General features: G+C 40.7%; 1 protein-coding gene across 5 annotated transcripts in view; it reads left to right on the forward strand.

Annotated features, from left to right (window-relative positions):
• AUTS2 (activator of transcription and developmental regulator AUTS2) overlaps nucleotides 1-19,454 on the forward strand; it is a 1,910,865-nt gene that overhangs the window by 384,223 nt on the left and 1,507,188 nt on the right. The gene's annotated exons all lie outside the window — the stretch shown is intronic.

Genomic DNA, 19,454 nt, shown 5'->3' on the forward strand with positions numbered 1-19,454 from the left:
TCCCAAGGGATTGAATAATGACAAAAAATAAAAAATAATTTTTTTTTTACAAAAAGTTGTCACTAAATGATATATTGCTCACACATGCCATGGTTATATGTGGAATTGCACCCCAAAATATATTCCGCTACTTCTCCCGAGTATGGGGATACCACATGTGTGGGACTTTTTGGGAGTCTAGTCGCGCACGGCACCCCGAAATCCAATCACCACCTTCAGGATTTCTAAGGGTGCAAATTTTTGATTTAACTCCTCACTACCTATCACAGTTTCGAAGGCCATAAAATGCCAAAATAGCACAAAACCCCCCAAAATGACCCCATTTTGGAAAGTAGACACCCCAAGCTATTTACTGAGAGGCATGTTGAGTCCATGGAATATCTTATATTTTGCCAAAAGTTGCGGGAATTTTACAAACATTTTTTTTTTTTCACAAAGTTGTCACTAAATGATATATTGCTCACACATGCTATGGGAAGAAGTCAAATTACACCCCAAAATAAATTCTGCTGCTTCTCCCGAGTACAGGGATACCACATGTGGGGGACTTTTTGGGAGCCTAGCCATGTACGGGACCCCGAAAACCAAGCACTTCCTTTCTGGATTTAAATATAAAATGCTACCAAAAAAACTGTTAGCGATCGCAGGGATCAGGCCTGACTCTGCGATCGCTGCAGTTATGTGTTTAGTGTTTTGTAAGTGACAGTGATCGATCGATACTGCACTTGGGTGGGCTGGGCAGAGGGGCAAAACGCAGGTGCTAGCAGGTATCTGGGCTGATCCCGCTAACAATGCGTTTTTTTGGAACCCTGAACTGCTGGGGACGCTAGTATAGATCTGATCAGATCAGATATTGATCTGTTCAGATTCTATACCACTACGGGAGGTGTATGCTTTGCGCGTGGGTGTTAGCGGTACTGGCACTAACCTAGCGTTGCCTGGGGCGACGCAGACCTTGACCCTAAAACCTAATTGATATCACCCGCCGGGTGATCAGGGGGTTAAACCTTTATTGGGTAATAAATGGTGGGTGCCCTGATGCTATAAAAAGCAAACTAACCAGAGTCACCCGTAACACTTATACGGTGATCAGTGGTGAAAGGGTTAACTAGGGCAATCAGGGGGTTCAAATTTTTATTAGGTAGTATATGGGGGTCCCTGGCGCTATATAAAAACCTGACGGGGAACCTAAATAACTAACTGGCTAACCAGCGTCACCAGTGACACTTATACTGGGATCGCTGGTGAAAGGGTTAACTAGGGGCAATCAGGGGGTTAAAACCATTATTGGGTAGTATATCGGGGTACCTAGCACTATAAAAACCTGGCGGTGAACCTAAAAAAATAACTAGCTACCTAGCGACAGTAGCGACACTGATGCAGCGATCAGAAAAATGATCGCTTAGTGACACTGGCAAAAGGGGGTGAAAGGGTTAACTAGGGGCAATCAGGATGTTAAAACCATTATTGGGTAGTATATCGGGGTACCTAGCACTATAAAAACCTGGCGGTGAACCTAAAAAAAATAATTAGCTACCTAGCGACAGTAGCGACACTGATGCAGCGATCAGAAAAATGATCGCTTAGTGACACTGGCAAAAGGGGGTGAAAGGGTTAACTAGGGGCAATCAGGATGTTAAACCATTATTGGGTAGTATATCGGGGTACCTAGCGATATAAAAACCTGGCGGTGAACCTAAAAAAATAACTAACTAGCTACCTAGCGACAGTAGCGACACTAATGCAGCGATCAGAAAAATTATCGCTTAGTGACAGTGGCAAAAGGGGGTGAAAGGGTTAACTAGGGGCAATCAGGATGTTAAAACCATTATTGGGTAGTATATCGGGGTACCTAGCACTATAAAAACCTGGCGGTGAACCTAAAAAAATAACTAGCTACCTAGCGACAGTAGCGACACTGATGCAGCGATCAGAAAAATGATCGCTTAGTGACAGTGGCAAAAGGGGGTGAAAGGGTTAACTCTAGGGGCAATCAGGGGGTTAAATCTTTATTGGGGGGTGATAGGGGGCTACCCTGGACCTAACACTAACTGCCCTGACAGTTTTTACTTTTACAACTGACACTGAATGCATTGATCAGTAAAGAAATGATCAATGCAATCAGTGACAATGTGACTGGGGGGGGGGGGGGATCGGGGGGCGATCGGGGGGGGTTTGTGTACCTATGTGTACCTATGTGTCAGTGTAGTGTTTTGGTGCACTTACTTTTAGTCTTCTTCTCGTAGTCCGGTCAAAAAGACCGCCCCGAGGAGAATGACATCACTTCCTCCTTCCTGTGTAAACAATACACAGTGGGAGGAAGTTCGTCATTGGCCAGGAGCGATCGAGAGGGGGTGGCCAGAAACCAACGGCCATCCCCTCATCACGGATCGCTCCTGGAGGGAAACGGACCGTCGTATCCAGCGGGAGGGGGTCCGATCGGACCCCCCACCCACTGGAAGGCAGGCACGTACATGTACGTGCTTGTGCCTGCCTGTGCCATTGTAATGACGTACATTGGCAATACGGCGGTCCTTAAGTGGTTATATAAAGACTGCATATCCATGTATATGACAATAAGCCTCTGAAGAAGGACATTCCTGTCCGAAACATGTCAGGCGTCATTCATGGCATTTATCTATGCTAGCCCATTATGCGGAATCAGGGCAGCTAAGTTTCATGTCCATTATGTTTTTTTTAACTCTTTTTGAATGCGTCTTTGATATTTGTATGCTATTGTATTAACTATTACATTTTGTGTATAATAAATATTTACATTTCTACTTTAAATTTGGTCTGTCATTCAAAATTATGAGCAGTTATACTGTGCCTTGTGCATTAGGTCTTTTTTCTCTGTTTAAAAAATCCTTAACCACTTCCTGCCCGCCATATAGCAATATGATGTCAGAAAAGTAGTTCTGTTATTCTGACCAGACGTCATATGACGTGATCAGGATAACAAGCCTCCCCGGCAAACACTGTTGTGGTGTGTCAGGCCGCGTACACACGGGCGGACTGTTCGCCCAACTTTGTCCGCTGAACAGTGTTTGGGCGGACAGTCCGCTCGTGTGTGGGCTTTCAGCGGACAGTTTCAGCGGACAGTTTGACGGACAAGGTTTTTCGGAATTTCCGAAAAACTGTCCGCTGAAACCTTGTTTCAGCGAACAGTCCGCTCGTGTGTAGGCTTGTTCGTCAAACAAAGTTGCGCGCATGCTCAGAAAGGATTTTCACGCCGAAAGCTATAATGCAGTGTATAGGACGTCGTATTTTTCGTCCCGTCGTACGTGCCGTTCACGTCATCGCGCACGGTTTCAGCAAACTGTTCGTCCGTCGTGTGTGGCCATGTCCGTCCATGCTAAGTTTGAGCGGACTGTTTGCCGAAACTGTTTGACGGACAAATTTGGGCGAACAGTCCCCGCGTGTGTACGCGGCCTCAGTCTGACACACCATAACCCTGATCTAGGGTTACCACATGATCAGCTGTGTCCAAGCCCATCAGTGCCCACCTATCAGTGTCCATCAGTGCCACCCATAAGTACCCATCAGTGCCGCCTATGAGTGGCCATCAGTGGCAACTATGAGTGCCCATCAGTGCTGCCTATGAGTGCCCATCAGTGTCGCATATCAGTGCCCATCATCAGTGCCACCTCATCGGTGCCATCCCATTGGTGCCACCTCATCAGTGCCCAGCAGTACCGCCTTATCAGTGCCCAGCAGTGCAGCTTCATCAAAGACAATCAGTGAAGGAGAAAACATACTTACTTACAACATTTTATAACAGAAACAAAGAGAATAATTTTTCTTCCAAAAACTTCTGTCTTTTTTTAATTTGTTTAGAAAAAAATAAAAACCCCAAAGGTGATCAAATACCACCAAAATAAATCTCTATTTGTGGGAACAAAATGCTAAAAAATTTGTTTGGGTACAGTGTAGCATGAACGCGCAATTGACATTTAAACAGCGACAGTGCTGAAAGCTAAAAATTGGCTTGGGCAGGAAGGGGGGAAAGTGTCTGGTATTGAAGTCATTAATCTATCCAAAACAAACAAAAAATGTTTTGGCTTTAGATGCATGTTAACCTTTTATTTTTAGATTTAATTAGAACAATTAGCCTAGGACTGAATTTCAGTTTAATATATGTGCTGGACAGTTGACTTCAGGTAATTAGATTTATGCACTTGAGTTGCCCTGACTACACACCATTTGCACGTTTTAAAAGAGGGTCCTCTCCCTGATGGTATTTGTAAAATGCATTTATTATTATCAAGAATTCTACAAGACAAGTAGGAAACTACAGCAGTATGAAAAGTAAGACTTCAAGGTAGACTTAATTGTAACAAGGAAATGTGGAAGCCAAAGCAATCACTGAAGTTCCTAAGATATATAAGAAGCAAAAGTGCAATTCAGACCACCAGATTCCACCTATGACATGGACATTTTGATCTTTTAATTTCAAGACTATTTGACTATTCAGTAAAAGCCAACGAACCAAAAACATTTAGTCTTTTTTCCTCCCTTCTCGTTTTTTCCTCTCCCCCTCTTGCCTTTCCCCTCTCCCTTTCTCGTTTACCTCTTTTTCCTACCTTTTTCCCTTCTCTGTTCTTTCCCTCCCCCCTTTGCCCCCCTTCCCTTTTCTCCCCTGTTTTTTCTTCTTCTAGGCTATTTGTACATTGGTAATAATGTTATCTATTAATTTATGTAAATATTTGTCTATGTTTGGTTTTTTTTTCTGTGCATGTTCTATTTGTTTCAGCTGGCCATCTTCAAGCATGAATCCTGAAGAAGCAAATGTTGTGAAACGAGTTGATTTCACACGTTTGGTTCATTCTTGTTGTTATATAAGACTGTCTGCATGACACTACTGCAATTTCTTATGACATGATAGGATTAACAATATGAAACAAACAAATGTTTTAAGTAGTTCTCCATAATTATTTCCCATTGGTGGGCATATATAAAGTCTTTCTTTCCGTAGAGTTGGCTTTCTGTTTCCCTTTGAGGTGCAGTCTTCTCTATAAATCTTTTTGTCTGTTACTCATTTTTGCATCGTTTCAAAGGAATTGCACAGTGGGGAAACCTGCTGTGTGTCTGACCAGTCAGCTCACAAAGTGTTAGCACATTGTTAACAAAGCTGTAACCCTCCAAATTTTAAAATATTAATAATACAGCTGTATGTGTGAAGACAGCCAAAGCCATAATACAGCATGTCTGCATAAATGTTATTTAAGTCTAAGAGAGGATTTATTTTAGATGTACCTGTCATGACAGAAATACTGTGACTGCCGTTGTTGACTTCTTTCTGAAAATGCTTACTCATAGCAAGTAGGCAGATCATACTTTTTTTTTGCCGTTCACACACCAATGATGTCAGATCACATCCAACTTTATTGAAGCTGGACAAAACACACTGCAGTCCCACATAGGACCTACATTCTCTAATGTTTACTCAATATAAGCTTGATCACAGTGATCTCTCTGTTATCAAGCCCTTATTGAGTAAAACATTAGAGAGAGACAGTCCTGAGCAGGGCTGCAGTATGCATTGTCCAGCTTTAATAAAATTAGATGTGATCTGACATTATTATTGTATAATGTCCTATAGTTATCTTAAGATACTCTAGCTGCAGTTTACTGGCAATGAGTCGCTCAGCAAGCGCTGAAACATGGATCAGCATGTTTAGTGAATGGAGGATATTGCCAAGGTCTGATTGTTCCTAAATGAATTTTAAATCCTTTCACTTCTGGCTAGCTTTGCTTTAGCTCAGTGAAACTGTGTACGTTTTAGTAAGAAATCAGACTAAAAAAAAAAGGAGCTTACAAAAAAATCTTCTTCTTAGTGTAAGTAGATCTTTAAAGCAAACATAGGAAATCACATTTCAAAATGATCATTATAGTCAAAGATATCAGTTATATGCACATCTAGACCTTTTACTTGGACTTGTTTTCTCCCCCCTGCCAAGCAGTCAGTAGTAGTCAGGGGGACCATCTAATGCATTAAAGTAACATAGAAACATGATGGCAGAAAAAGACAGAGTAGTCTATCGAGTCTGCCCATTTTTATTTGTATGTGTTTTTTTTTTCGCTAACTTTTTTGTCTGAGTATAGATCTATCAAGGACTAATAGAAAAAAAATAGTAGGCAGAAAGTGAACCAGGCTTGACTTTTACAAAAAAGGTTGCCCATATCGCTACATCTACTGATGGTTTTGGCTTCCTGTTTTTTACTGATAAAACCCTGCTTATGTATTTTTACACTTAGCTTGAATGACTTTGTTTATTTCAGGTTTTAATTAATGAATGATCAATTTTGCAAAGCCTTTTAATATCCAATATAACATATAAAGCCTTGTATTGTACATAAAAAATAAAAAATAATAATAATAATAATAATAATAATAATAATAATAATAACAAATCCTCCAGCAATTGTTTAAAAAAAAAATGATCTAAAGTCAGAAATGCTTCTGAACTAAAAGATTTAAAAAACTTTCCTCACCATAATCTATATTTTGAATGCTTTTCATATCAAACCAACAATGCCATGAGTCCCTGAGCAAAAATGTTTCCCAGTAGATCAAAAAAAAATGTTCTGCGTTATTTTCCCTCAAAGTTGGCATTTGAAGTAATTGTACTCCCTTCTGCCTGCAGAAATATGAAGTGAGTTATTTTTCTCTCAGGAAGTGACTGGGAAGCTTTTGTTGGCTCCCATTTGTGGTAATAATAACACAGCAGGGGACAGAGTGTGTAGATGTGTGAATTTTTCTCTCTGTATATGTCAATCTCAAATTACAATGGCTCAACAGATGTAAAAAAATAGCACCTACATAATGGTTATTGGAACCTTCACTTAGCACAGAGAGGGAACAGGAACATATTTAACTTTTATTTGGAAACTGACCCCATGCCACAGATAGCATTTATTTCACCATTGCTACTGTTTATTTGTGTGTTACATTTAGCAGAGCTTCTTGAGGTATTGAGTAGCTGACATTTTGCAGTAGGAAATTAAAAAAAAAGTTGTTGTAAAAAGTATTGTTTTATTTATAGCTATTTGGAGATAAACATTACCTGAGTTACACATTTTTATTTTTTTTCCTTCTCTTTTACGATGATATTATAACAACAACTGTATGTGTGAAGAACCATTGATTTTCAGTTTTAAACTGTGCTATTACGATGTTAAATTTATTTATATAAGAACCAATGTTCTTTAGATTTAGTGGATCTATGGGTGCTTTCACACTGCTCTGGTGCAGTTTCTCCATGGGTTTTTGTGCAGGTTATGCACACTTTCCCATAGACTTCTATCATTTTGGGTGTGTTTTCTGAAAGCACACCAAAAATGCAGCATGCAGAACTTTTGATGCACTTTCAGAAGATGCACCACAAATTCCAGATCTAATAGAAGTCTACAAAAAGTGTGGGTAATCCGCATAAAAAACGTGGGTGAACTGGGCTGCACCAGTGCTGCAGGAAAACCACACCTGAGCTGTGTGAAAGCACCCTCATTTTTAAAAAGAACAGAAGGAACGCTTTATTATTTATATGTGATTGGTTGCTAAGGGTCACACATCCACGTTCCTTTTCTTTTGTTGGTACGTGCATTGCTTGTTTCAGATCTCATCTACAGCACTGGCATTCACCTGCCTGATGAGGTTTCATGTACATATAAGCATATCTCCATAATGTTCTTCATTTAGTGGCTGATCCCAATTTTAGAAATCAAATGCCTTTGTATCTAATTCTTCCACGAATGTCAACCTTTTAGCAATGGTGTAGAGATCTGTATATATTAATATATTTGTCAATAACTTATAGTACCACACTTTGTATTCATTCTTTAGAGTAGGGATGAGCTTCGAGTTTGAGTCGAACTCATGTTTGACTCGAACATTGCCTGTTTGCCTGTTCACCGCACAGCGAAACAATTTGGGGTGTTCGCAGCAAATTCGTAAAGCCGCGGAACACCCTGTAAAAGTCTATGGGAGAAATCTAAAGTGCTAATTTTAAAAGCTTATATGCAAGTTGTTGTCATAAAAAGTGTTTGGGGACCTGGGTCCTGGCCCAGGGGACATGTATCAATCCAAAAAAAAGTTTTAAAAAAGGCAGTTTTTTCGGGGGAGGAGTTATTTTAATAATGCTTAAAGTGAAACAATAAAAGTGTAATATTCCTTTAAATTTCGTACCTGGGGGTGTGTATAGTATGCCTGTAAAGGGGCGCATGTTTCCTGTGCTTAGAACTGTCCCTGCACAAAGTGTCATTTCTGCAGGAAAAAAAGTAATTTAAAAGCAGTCGCGGTTATAATGAATTGCCGGCTCCCAATAATACAGAGAACAGTCATTGAAAGTCATTGATAAAAAAAAATGCGTGGGGTTCCCCCCAAATTCAATTACCAGGCCCTTCAGGTGTGGTATGGATATTAAGGCGTCAAATTTTAAAAAAACGACGTGGGGTTCCCCCCAAATATCCATACCAGACCCTTCAGGTCTGGTATGGATTTTAAGGGGAACTCCATGCCAAATAAAAAAAAATGGTGTGGAGTTCCCCCCAAAAATCCATACCAGACCCTTTATTCAAGCACGCAGGAAAAGAGGGTGGACGAGAGCACCCCCCCTCCTGAACCATACCAGGCCACATGCCCTCAACATTGGGAGGATGCTTTGGGGGTCTGTGACCCCTCAAAGTACCATGTGCCCATGTTGATGGAGACAAGGGCCTCATCCCCACAACTCTGGCCGGTGGTTGTGGGGGTCTGCGGGCAGGGGGCTTATCAGAATCTGGAAGCCCCCTTTAACAAGGGGACCCCTACATCCCGCCCCCCCCGGGTTAACTGAGGTGGCTCCTCAGCTAAGACCTGCCAGGCTGCCGGGATTCCTGCAGTGTCTCCGGTGGAGACAGGATGTGCTGTGCTGGACCATCAGGAGAGATCACCCATCACTGGACCCTGGAGAAGAGAACACCCATCGCTACACCCTGGAGAAGAGATCACCCATTGCAGGATACCAAGAGTGGTTTACCACAGCTGGAATATTTTTTTTATTTTTTTATTTTTAATAAAGGACTTATCCCAATGGTGTCTGTGTGTTTTTTTTAACAATTATTTACACTTTCTTTGTGAAATGGTAGGGGTACACTGTACCCATTTCAAATGGGGGGGCCAGGATCTGGGGGTCCCCTTGTTAAATGGGGCTTCCAGATTCTGATAAGCCCCCGCCCGCAGACCCCCACAACCACCGGCCAGGGTTGTGGGGATGAGGCCCTTGTCCCCATCAACATGGGGACATGGTGCTTTGAGGAGTCACAGACCCCCAAAGCATCCTCCCAATGCTGAGTGCCTATGGCCTGGTACGGTTCAGGAGGGGGGCACTCTCTCATCCCCCCTCTTTTCCTGCAGCCTGCCAGGTTGTGTGCTCTGATAAAGGGTCTTGTATGGATTTTTGGGGGGAACTCCATGCCATTTTTTTAAAAGATTTGGCGTGAAGTTCCCCTTAAAATCATGATGCACTGCGCTGGACCATGGGGAGAGATCACCCATCGCTGGACACCGGAGAGATTATAAGCCATCGCTGGCTGCTCTCTCATCCCCCCTCTTTTACTGGGTCTGCCAGGTTGTTTGCTCAGATAAAAGGTCTGGTATGGATATTTGGGGGGAACCCCGCGTCATTTTTTTTAAATTTGACTCGGGGTTCCCCTTAATATCCATACCATACCTGAAGGGCCCGGTAATTGAATTCGGGGGAACCCCATGTTTTTTTTTTTTTTATCAATGACTTTCAATGACTGTTCTATGTATTACGGGGAGCGAACAATTCATTATAGTCACAAGTGCAGTTATAAGCACAGGAAACATGTGCCCCTTTACAGGCATACTATACACACCCCCAGGTACAAAATTTAAAGGAATATTACACTTTTATTGTTTCACTTTAAGCATTATTAAAATCACTGTTCCCAAAAAAATGTATGTGATAAATGTAGAGTCTGACTGCATTATATCTTTAAAATATGTAAATGTGTTTAATTTACCGTATCTTGAACAAACATATCTAGGTAGCAGCAACATTATTTCCAGTAAAGTATCTATATATATATGCTTTTCATAACATAACTAGAACATTTTCCTCTTAATATGTCTAAAATGATTCACAGACATACAATCTCTGCAGTGAACTGATAAGGTGCCAGGTCTGTACTTCAAAGTACCTCCATAACTGCAAGGTGGAAATCTGGACAGCTTTTAACTGTTATCCACTGATATTTCAGCCATTTGATTGTACTATTTCAGATTTCTTTTCAACAGAAAAAGTCCTAGGGGTTCAAAAATCTCCAGAGACAAATTATTCTTCCTGTGGTCGCTTAGTGAGCAATTCTAGCTTGGTTCTAAGGAAATGTTAACAAGAGTTAACTTTAGGGGTTGCAGCTTGTTATGATTCTAACAAAGGAAGAAATTTGTTAAACTTAGTATTGAACAGCACAATCTAACTGCCTGAGTATTGTAGCGTCATAATGCAGTCTAAGTGCTAAACATTATTTTAATAAAATGGTATTAAAAAATATTCATAAAATTAATATATTCAACCATGGTTATAGCAGCATTCTTATTTACACACCATGCTTAAATGTAAGTACAGGCACCTTACCTAACTCTTTCCCAGAGTTTCCTTGGATTCCTTCCCTCAGTAGCTTAAAGCGGTCACATCTTATGAGGTAGAGGTATCTAGGCAAATTATCAGCTACCAGGTAAGAAGCCCTCTGTTGCCAGAACTGATGTGTGGGCAGCCAGATAGGGACCTAATAGCAACAGCTTTTTCGGAAGACCCAACTACTGTAGGGTGCCCCTCCCTGACAGCAGAGTACTGTAGTACCAGTGGGGTGGCCCATTGTCCTTGGTTCTCTCTAGTTGTTCACCTGTGTTACCAAATCTACCCTTGATTGCACTGTGAAGGGCGCTGTCCATAGGATTATCACAAGTATAGCTATTTGTTTTCTGAACCATTTTCCTGAAGTAGTCATTCTCAGTTAGACTCACTATTGCTATGGTGTCTTATAGGTGCAGTCACATATTACCCTGATTAAGCCAGAAACATTGCTGTAAAGAGTCCATGCTGAAGATGTTTTGCATTATTGCGCTTAACTTTGAACCTGTTTAGTAAATATCAAATATCAGTTACACTCTATTCTGTTAAAAAATCTTCATAACTTCTTCATTGTCTCTTTTATATGCACCAGAATAGTCTTTTCTTAGTGTTCATAGTTCGAGCTAAAATCTGTCCCTTATTTCTTGTGTCATAATAATTTATTTCACCTAGCCTATTTTGCTTTTTATTTTAAGCTGTTTCCATTTTAAATGCAGTATTCCAATTGCATACAAAATACGAATAATTTATTCCCATATAACAAAGTGTGAGCCATCTTCTGCGACATAAGATAAGCTAACTGCTTTCTTTGTAAAACCCAACCACACTTGTTGACCAGACCATATCAGCAACTGCCATGTGTTCATTTGGAAAAAAAATGTTGAAAATCACAGTTTAGCGGTTCTGGATTTATTAGTGAACTATAACATATTCGAAACATAATTTTGCTAGCCTAATGTTCTTTTGCACTGTGTTGATTTAGAACATCCAGACAAAACTGTAATGCGATTTAAAACATCCAGACAAAATTGTAATGAGATTTAAAACTGAACATGGCTAAATTTACATATTCATTTAAATGTTAAAAGGATATTTTGGTGTATCATATTAACATTAGACTATCTCAGTTACAATATAAAAAAAAAAAAGCATACTACATTTACAAGACTGCATTTGAACTACCTTTGTTAAAATGGCTAAATCTGAAGTCAGACACCTTGTTCTAATACTAACCTCCATTCTGACCTTCTGTGTGACCAAATTCTGAACTTTTGGCCATTTCATCTTCTCAACAGAGCTGGCCATCTTTTGGCTAAGAATGTGTGCTCAGTACTTCAACAGTTGAGTTTATGACCATGTGAGTGTAAAGCCTTGTACACACAATCTGACTTTCCGAGAGGAAATGTTCAATGACAGGCTTTTGGGAGGAAAATCCGACCATGTGTATGCTCCATCAGACAATCATTGTCAGATTTTTCACAGACAAATTTTGGCTCGCATATTTTACAATTTTCGGCAAACAAATGTCTGTTGTCGGATTTTCCAAGAGTGTGTACACAAGTCCGTCAGACAAAAGTCCAAGTGCAAACACGCATGCTCTGAAGCAAGGCGGAGCCAGAATCGGTCGGTCTTGTAAACTAGTGCTTGTAATGGAGAATTAACATTTGTGAGGTGGCAAATTATGAAATCTCTTCTTCTTTAATAGGATAATAATAATGAAGCCGTTTTGATGGTGATACTGATGGAGTTATTGCAAACACATTTTCAAAGGCTTTTTTTCCTATTGATTTTTTTTTATTTTGTCAAGTTACCACAACACCATTATCTAGTAGTTTTTAAGATCAAAGATATAATTATGTTGGTGACCCTTGTCAAGTTTGCCTACTCCCAAACTGTCATTTGAAGTAAAACACATAGCCAAGTATTACTCTCCACAATTTTTTTATTGTGAATTAAAAAAAGAAAACAAATAAAATTAGACATGCTATCTGCCAATAGAGCTTAACCAAAAAAGTGCACTCTATGCTTTCAAAAATATAGAAAATATACCAAATCATTATTCAACCAAACAAATAATGTCAAAGCAATAACTCCAAGGGCAATAATAAATAGCACCTTATCTCCTCCGTATCCGCAACATGGCTGGTTTTCTGAACAGCTGTTCAGAAATGAACTGAAAAGTGCGAACTCAAAAGTCATGTTCACAAGTGTGATAGAATCATTTTGCTACTCTATCAACATAATGTTGGTATAATGGCCACAATCAAAACCAATCAAAACATTGTTTTACAAGCTATCACTAATATTTAGAAAGTGTTGTAAAGAATGGGTTGGCCCTTTTTATTTCCCAGCCCACTTTTGCAGCTTTTGACAATGCATTATATCAGATATTTTAGTCAGTATAAGTAGAAAAATATCCCAAGATCAAAAAATGACAGCAGTATTGTTTTCATGTAATTTCCCTGGTGTAGGATAATATGAAATATTTAAAACCAGGTTTAAAAATGATGTATGCTTGACAATCTGGCAATCTTATATTTCTGTAAAAACTTTTGGCTACTCCTTCAAGGAAACACTGCTCTAATATGTTTCTAGAGTGCAAATAACCGGTTTTCGTTTTTTTCACAATTAAAATGGGTAAAAGGATTGGTGCGAGTCAGAACTCCTTTTTTTCTTTTTCCAGAAAGGTTTGCAGATTTTGTAAAAAACATGACAAGTGGCAAGAAACAAGCAATGGTGCTCACTCACTATCTTTATATAAAGAGAATGTACAGTGATTTTGTAACAATCAGCCTGCAAATCATTCGTAGTCCGTGAATGCTATTTCCCTCAGCTCTTCAGCAGTGTGAGTAAAAGCTGTGAGTCACTAGATTACTACAAGTACTTATATAGTGCTGTTAATTTAGATAGCGCTTTACATATACTGTATATATTTTACAGTCACATCAGCTTGCTATACATATTCACCTCCACCATCTACATTTCTTAGTGTATCCAAGTTGCAGTCACACCTAGCCTCAAAAATGTACTTAACCACTTGGGATCCGCGCTATTGCAAAATGACGGCAACAGCGCGGACCCACATTTCCGGGACTACGTCTATTGACGTGGTCCCGGTTACGAGCGGCCTGCGCGCCCCCTGAGGGGCGCGCGCGGCGCGCTCTGTGATCGGCGAGTCCGTGAGACTCGCCTGATCACCGATCCGTGTAAGGGGTCGATCCCGACCCCTTATCACGTGATCAGCTGTCAGCCAATGACAGCTGATCATGTGATAAAACGGAGCCGGTAATCGGCTAGTATTCCTCCTCGCGCTGACAGCGTGAGGAGAAAAAAAAAAAGCTGATCGCCGGCGGCCGTGTTCGGGACATCAGTCCTGATCACGGCCAGCAATTCAAACGGACACCTGCCCCCTGCCAGTGCCCACCTGCCACCCGCAGTGCCATCCTGAAATAAAGTAAGTGCCCCCCTGTCAGTGCCACCCAGCAGTGCCCATAGTGCCCACAGTGCCACCCAGCAGTGCCCACAGTGCCACCCAGCAGTGCCCACAGTGCCACCCAGCAGTGCCACCCACAGTGCCACCCAAAATCTGCCTCAAAGGTGCTGCACCCCAGTGCCGCCCATCAGTGCCCAGCAGTGCCGCCCATCAGTGCCCAGCAGTGCCGCCCATCAGTGCCCAGCAGTGCCACCTATCAGAGCCACCTATCAGTGCCACCTATCAGTGCCCATCAGTCCCATCTATCTGTGGTACCTATCAGTGCCCATCCGTGCCACCCATCCGTGCCACTTATCCGTGCCACCCATCCGTGCCATCTTATCTGTGCCCATCTTTGCCCATCAGTGCCGCCTTATCTGTGCCCATCGGTGCCGCCTTATCTGTGCCTATTAGTGCCGCCTTAACTATGCCTATCAGTGCCCACCAGTGCAGCCTATCAGTGCCCACCAATGCAGCCCATCAGTGCCCACCAATGCAGCCCATCAGTGCCCACCAATGCAGCCTATCAGTGCCGCCTAATCAGCGCACTTCAATGAAGGAGAAAAATGACCCGTTTGCAAAATTTTATAACAAACTATTAAAACATGATTTTTTTTTTTTTTTTTTTGCATCTTTTTTTGTTTGTTTAGCAAAAAATAAAACTCCGAGCTGTAACTAAATACCACCAAAAGAAAGCTCTATTTGTGGGAAAAAAATGATAAAAATTTCATTTGGGTACAGTGTTGTATGCCCGCGCAATTGTCATTCAAAGTGCATCAGCGCTGAAAGCTGAAAATTGGTCTGGGACTGAGAGGGGTTTAAGTGCCCAGTAAGCAAGTGGTTAAATAGCTTTGTTATGCTGCATGCACACGATCGGACATTCCAACAACAAAATCCATGGGATTTTTTCCGGCGGATGTTGGCTCAAACTTGTCTTTTATACACACGGTCACACAATGTTGGCGGAAATTCTGAACGTCAAGAACGTGGTGACATACAATGAGCTGAGAAAATTGAATTTCAATAGCCAGTGCGGCTCTTCTGCTTGATTCCAAGCATGCTGCTGGTGCTGACATCCAACAAGGCTTTTCCAGCCAGCCAAAAATGAGTATCAAAAAGAATAGGTAGCAACACATCAGTTTCCAGCCCAATCGCCATGTGTAGAAAAATGGTTTCAGCTCATATTCTCCTAAGCCATGCCCACCTGATGCATTTAACTCTCCCATGGGCTTAGCCAAAGAGGTCATGACTATGACTAAGCCCATGGGAGGGTGAACTGCATCAGATGGACATGGCTTGAGGGAGACGAGGTGAAACAGTTTTTCTACACATGGTGATTGGGCTGGCAACTGGTCTGCAATGAACCTGTTTATTTAGCAATAGCTTTGTTATTACTTAAGATAACAAAGTTACAAGGCTTTCCTTTGATGTTTTTGTGCAAAAAGTATCATCAAAATGAAAACCTTGTTAATAATTATTTATTTTAATGCAAACCACAGACAAAAAAAATGAAACACAAAACCAAAAAAACACACATTTTGGGTGCATGTCATGAGCGGACACCTGTTCGTTTTTTTTTTTTTTTTTTCAATTTGGGGGTATTTATTATAGCAAAAAGTAAAAACCAGAGGTGATCAAATGCCACCAAAAAAAGCTCTGTGTGGTGACAAAAGGACATTTATTTTGTTTGGGTACAGCCCGCATGACGGCGCAATTGTCAGTTAAAGCGATGCAGTGCCATATCACAAAAAAATGGCCTGGTCAAGAAGGGGGTAAATCCTTCCTGGGCTGAAGTGGTTAATATCACAACTTGAAAGTGTCCATATACAGTACACAGTTGGCTCTTCTCTACAGGCTTTCCTAGAATCCTGGCTTCAGGCATATTAAACTGACTTTGCGGCCTCACCCTCCATCAGTATTATATTAAAAGTGTGTGTTGCATTCTTCCCCAGTCCAACAATGGGAGCAAGCCCAAAACCTCTAATCACAAAAATACTCATGCTATCGTATATATTGCAAACTAAAACTCAAAATAACTCAACATACAGCCATTAATGTTTAAACCGCTGGCAAAAAAATGGAGTACACCCCTAAGTGAAATATCCAAATCAGGCCCAATTAGCCACTTTCCCTCCCTGGTGTCATGTAACTTGTTAGTGTTACAAGGTCTCAGGTGTGAATGAGGAGCAGGTATTTTAAATTTGGTGTTATCACTCTCACTCTCTCATACTGGTCACTGGAAGTTCAACATGACACCTCGAAAAAATTGTTGCTGCTCTAGATAAAAATGGCATAGGCTATAAAAAGATTGCCAAGACCCTGAAACTGAGCTGCAGCACGGTGGCCAAGATCATACAGTGCTTTAACAGGACAGGTTTTGCTTAGAACAGGCCTCGCCATGGTCAAACAAAGAAGTTGAGTGCACGTGCTCAGCATCATATCCAGAGGTTGTCTTTGTGGAAATAGACATATGAGTGCTGCCAGCTTTGCGCAGAGGTTGAAGGGGTGGTGGATCAGCCTGTCAGTTCTCAGACCATATGTCACACACGTCATCAAATTGGTCTGCATGGCTGTCGTCACAGAAGGAAGACTCTTCTAAAGATGATGCACAAGAAAGTCCACAAACAGTTTTCTGAAGACAAGCAGACTAAGGGCATGGATCACTGGAACCATGTCCTGTGGTCTGATGAGACCAAGATAAACTTCTTTGGTTCAGATGGTGTCAAGCATATGTCAGGGCAACCAGGTCAAGGGTACAAAGACAAGTGTCCTGTCTACAGTCAAACATGCTGGTGGGAGTGTCATGGTCTGGGGCTGCATGAGTGCTGTCGGCACTGGGGAGCTACAGTTCATTGAAGGAACCGTGAATGCCAACATGTACTGTGACATACTGAAGCAGAGCATGATCCCCTCCCTTCAGAGACTTGGCTGCAGAGCAATATTCTAACATGATAACAACCCCAAACACACCTCTAAAGCCCCATACACACTATCAGATTTTCTGCTTATTTATTCCTTCAGATTTACCAAAACCATGTAGTGCAAAGGCCTGCCTGATTGCATACAAATTGAAACTCCTAAGGTTTGACCTCATATTATATGGTTTTTTTTAAACCTGAAGGAAAAAATTTGCAGAAAATCAAATAGTGTGTATGGGGCTTAAGATGACCACTGCCTTGCTAAAGAAGCTGAGGGTAAGGGTGATGGACTGGCCAAGCATGTCTCCAGACCTAAACCCTATTGAGCATCTCTGGGGCATCCTCAAATGGAAGGGGAACATTTTTACTTAGGGTTTACTCACTTTTGTTGCCAGCAGTTTAGACATTATTGGCTCTGTGTTAAGTTATTTTAAGGGGACAGAAAATTTACACATGTGCTGTTATACAAGCTGTAAACTCACTACTTTACATTGTAGCAAAGTGTCACATCTTCAGTGTTGTCACATGAAAAGATATAATAAAATATTTACAATGCGACGGGGTGTACTCACTTTTGTGAGATACTGGATATATATAATACTATGATATTTCTGAACTGTCTGCAGGTTTCTATGGATGGGAAAACACCTGAGAAAGAGTAGCTGGATGGTCCCTTACCTCAATGCCAGAAGCATGACTCCATTAACATTGCGCTATCATGCCACATATCTAGTTTTGCACTAATTATTTTTTGTGCTCTGTGGGTTATCTACTGATATTTCCTGTGGTTAACGCTACCAGAACCATTATTTCCCTAGACTGATATTAGTTCTACTTTTTCCTTACTTTTGCATTGTCCCCCTTTTTATAACACTCATTGGGAACACCCTGATACTTTCATATCTATTTTTTTGCTACTGACTGCAACTTGTGCAATTTCTCCACATAAATATGTACAGTATGTGTCGGACGTATCTAAAATTGCATTTCTCATTTTCTAATTTATACTCTTCACTGGTTTTATGCTTGTTGTTAGACCACTGTTATGTAATTTACATCCCTTTTGAATATTTCATCGCCCCTTTGCTGTGTCTCCTCAAGACAACTACTATATGGGACACTATTATTGTATACTGCCCAAATTTGCTGTGTGCTATTGGGGAGAGTTCCTCACGCTCTCTACCTATCTGTTCAGCTGGATATGTTGTTTTCTACTAGACAGGAAATGTTTTTTCTTTAGATCTCCCCTGGCCAAGAGTTCTACCCCTCTAGGTAGAGGCCAAGATGGAGGGATTGACTTTCTCTTGTTTATCACCTCGTGCATGTTATTCTTGCTTACACAGCTCTAGGAAAACTACTTATAACCTCTGGCCTGGTAAATAAATATTCTCCTTTTAGTAGACCCAATTGAGTACCAAAGAACTAAATGTGACTGCTCTGAAGAGCAATGGTTCCCCTTATACCAAATGTTAACAGAAGAGAATTGGCAGACGTTTGAGTCCCCTCTTATCTCAGCTAAGGACAACGTTTTATAACTCAAACTATTTCAGATTTACTACACTCCTATAAAATGGCATTCCCTAGGTTTATGGGATTATTAGTCCTGCTTCAAGGGTTGTCAAGACGAAGCTTTGAATAATCTTTGAATTTTGGTATCAGATTATTTCATTTATTTTCAACTCTTTTGACTAATAAATATCAGAAACATGCCTCTTGAGACTTTTTTGGGGACATCACCTTTCTCATTGTAATGTAAAAGGTTTTGTATATTCTATATTTTATTTCCAAAAATGTATCCTACTAGAAGGAAAGCCCCTCACCCTCCATCAAGCTCAAATGAAATAAATATGCTCTGCTAAAATTTTGGGATTGAGGGCCTCCTCTACTCAAACTATAGCTGACTTCATAATCTTCCCCATTGTAACCAGAATAAGTGAATTTTGATCTCTTTGCTTTCATGATAACCATACCCTATACTTCTTATACAGAGTTACTGTAGATACAACATATCATTTTAAATAAAAACTAAAATTATGATTCTGGTACAAAACTTTGCAAATATTTTCACTAATTAAACAAACGATTATTTGTTCTTTTTTAATGTAACACTAAAAAAAAAAATTTACAAAAAAAACCCCCCTAGAAACAAACAATCAGTAGAACATAAAAGCTAAGAGCAGCAAAGTAGGACTGATTAGGGCAAACTAAGGATTAACAAAAGGTTAACCTTTTTGTTTACTGTCAGGTTGCTTTTAAGTTCCATTCACACCTGAGCAATTTGGAGATTCCAGAATTGTGGCAAAACGCAGAATGCATTTGCAATGACATTGTACTGGGTGAAATTTTGCTGTGATTGTGGAGCGGCAAAATCCGCTACATTCGTGGCAAAAAAACAATCACAAATGCTCCTGGCTCTTTGCCAAGATT

Source organism: Lithobates pipiens, unplaced genomic scaffold (genome assembly GCF_037356315.1).
Source record: "Lithobates pipiens isolate NorthernLeopardFrog02 unplaced genomic scaffold, aLitPip1_a1.2 Scaffold_16, whole genome shotgun sequence".
Classification (NCBI taxonomy): Eukaryota; Metazoa; Chordata; class Amphibia; order Anura; family Ranidae; genus Lithobates; species Lithobates pipiens.